Consider the following 3,016-nt stretch of genomic DNA (forward strand, 5'->3'; position numbering starts at 1 on the left):
ACATTGTATCAGTCAAGAGAGTTTCTTATTGTTGGGTTGCATTTTACATGATCTTGCTTTCTATGATATTCTCCTCAGAAGAGTTCACTTAAGGTAGAGGAACATTTTGCAGTAGCTGTGCCCAGGCATGGAACCAGGTTAGAGGAGTGCTTTACAGTAGGAAAATTTGGTATACTGTAGGGTAGTGTAGTGTGTGTGTGTGTGTGTGTGTGTGTGTGTGTGTGTGTATGTGTGTGTGTGTGTTGTACTGTTGTATATTAAATACATGAAAAATTATACTGGTTGTAGAACCCATGAAGGGTTGCGTTGTTTCTTTGCCTTGATGGAGACTAAACTCAGGGCATCTTTGCATGGCCAGGTAAACTCTCCACAACTGATCTATATCTCTAGTTCAAAAGGTTACTTTTTTCAAACTTCTAATTAACTACCTAAAATTCTAGAGTATGCCACACACTGCCCTTATTTGTTACCCTCCCACAGTTATTGCAGGGAAAGGGTTTGGCTGATAAAACAGCTGCATAATGGATAGAGGAAGAAGGTGTTATTCTTCCCACAGTTCATAATCTATATCCTACAATTAATACATAGGCCAGATCAGGACCTCTGAGTTTCACAAGTGTTTTCAGTGGTCGATAACATCTAATAAAAAAAAAGTCTACACTTGCTGTTTCACCCAGAGATTGAACTGTTGGGCCTTTGTTTCAGGGAAAGCTGATATTCAAGCAAAACCCTTCATTCTATTGCTCATAGACCTGTATTCGTACTAGCTAGCCCAAAATTCCCAGCTGGCAAATGGTACACCCCAATAATGATATAGCACACAGCAATGCAAAGGAGTAGGAGCAGAGGGTTTATCTCTTTTTTACTAAATGTGGTGCAGGGTAAGCAAATGTAAGTCCTCCCACACACTGGACACACAATTTTCCTACAAGCTGCATTTCTACAGAAGGGAATTTTGACATACACCATCAAGTATGGATAATTATGCACATGGTGATGAGCAGGAAAGGTGAACACCAACTATTTTTATATGACATTTTTGAAATGAAACGATTATGGAAATAGTAAACAATGATGTGTGCCAGGCAGAATGCAGCCAATACATAGGCGAATGCCAACAGCAAACCATTGAACTGAGAACGGGACCCCCGTTGAAGGAATCACAGAAAGGACTGGAAGAGCTCGAAGGGGCTCGAGACCCCATATGAACAACAATGCCAACAAACCAGAGCTTCCAGGGACTAAGCCACTACCCAAAGAGTATACATGGACTGACCCTGGGCTCCAACCTCATACATAGGAATGAATAGCCTAGTAAGGGCACCAGTGGAAGGGGAAGCCCTTGGTCCTGCCAAAACTAAACCCACAGTGGAGGTGATTGTTGGGGGTAGGGCTGTAATGGGGGGAGGATGAGGAGAGGAACACACATAGAGAAGGGGTTAGGGGGATGTTGGCCTGGAAACCGCGAAGGGGAATAACAATCGAAATGTAAATAAGAAATACTCAAGTTAATAAAGATGGAAAAAAAAACAATGCTGTGTGCTACCCCAGTTTTACATACGCTACTGCATATCATCATAAAAACTAGCATGAATTAGAATTTTTCTATGGGACAATTGTGCCAGTTGGTTATGGTAGTGCTTGCATGGATTTGCATATAGGATACACAAACAGAAAGTTCTGCATACCCACTATAGCAGTGTAGGTGCCTTCTCTTTAATGTATTTTTGTAAATGAAGGTAAATTATCAGGGGACCTAACTAGGTGAAGAATAATCTACATGTTTAGATTCTTCTCAGTCTCGATATAATGATCCTGAACTGACACACACACACAGACTCACACACAGCTCCATCAGACCTAGTACTTCTTCTGGGTTCCAGTCAACAAAATTGAATGAAAGCAGTTTGAAAACAGAAAGCCAGAAACCTTAAATAGTGGTTCTAAATTTATTGGAACAAGTAAGGAAGGAAAAGCCAAACATCTGAGGAGCAGAAAATGGTTGCTTGCACCATGGGAAGAGCAGCATGGGAAGTACAGAAGCTTTGCTTAGTAGTAGTCTTTTCTGAGGAATATCTCTTCCCAAAATGCCTCAAGGAGGATGCCAAAACTCCTAAGGAAAAGATGGCTAGATTTGTGGAATAAATTAGAATCATAATCTGGAGGTATTACTGTCAGCGTGTTCGACATAGTTATTCCTGCTGACCATGCTCCCAGAAAGATATTGGTGCACCTGATCCCCATAGGTTTGGATCCTCCTTCTTGTGAGGAAGACAGTGTCAGAGTCATTCTGTCCAATCATGGAGAACCTTTTGAAACATCCTTTTGATTTTCTGCTGCCACTGTATTTTCTCTCTTTTCTGTATGGTGTCTTACACAAGATGGGGCTGGGTGATATTAGGGTTGAGTGTCAAGTTACTGAAGTCTAGTGTTACCTTTTCTCAGGAGAGTGGGAAAAGATCGCTGCAGCCCCAGTTTCCACAGAGACCCTGTCCCCACACACTTCTGGCAGTAGTGGTATTCACATCAGAATACCACCTCATATATATCTCATGGGGAAGAGGGTTTCTTTTTCTTGTCACATTTGCAGAGTAACAGAACCCTGACCTGTTTCTTTTTCTTGAATTCAACTGTGTTCAGTTTCTTTTGAGGTGATTTTGAACTCTATTGATGTTGCTCTTCATCCATCCTTTCTAATGGAAAAAAAACATATTAGAAACATAAAGGGTCTATTCAAAATATCCCTAGTTGTACACACTCCTTTAATACCTACACACCTACACACACACCCATGTTGCCCCGACCTGCAGGGCAGTTGACCAGGGTCTGGGGTCCACCTAGGAGAGAATGGGGGACAAGAGACGCAAAGAACGGACAGCAAGTTAAGAAGTCTGATCAAGCTGACAATTTTTAATTTTTCTCAGGCTGAAGATATACTGGTAGAAGCAAAATGTGGGGAGGGGTTGGGTGACCACAAAGAATGGACCTGGCTTGATAACCAGGATATTGGCTGGGT

Source organism: Rattus rattus, chromosome X (genome assembly GCF_011064425.1).
Source record: "Rattus rattus isolate New Zealand chromosome X, Rrattus_CSIRO_v1, whole genome shotgun sequence".
Lineage (NCBI taxonomy): Eukaryota > Metazoa > Chordata > Mammalia > Rodentia > Muridae > Rattus > Rattus rattus.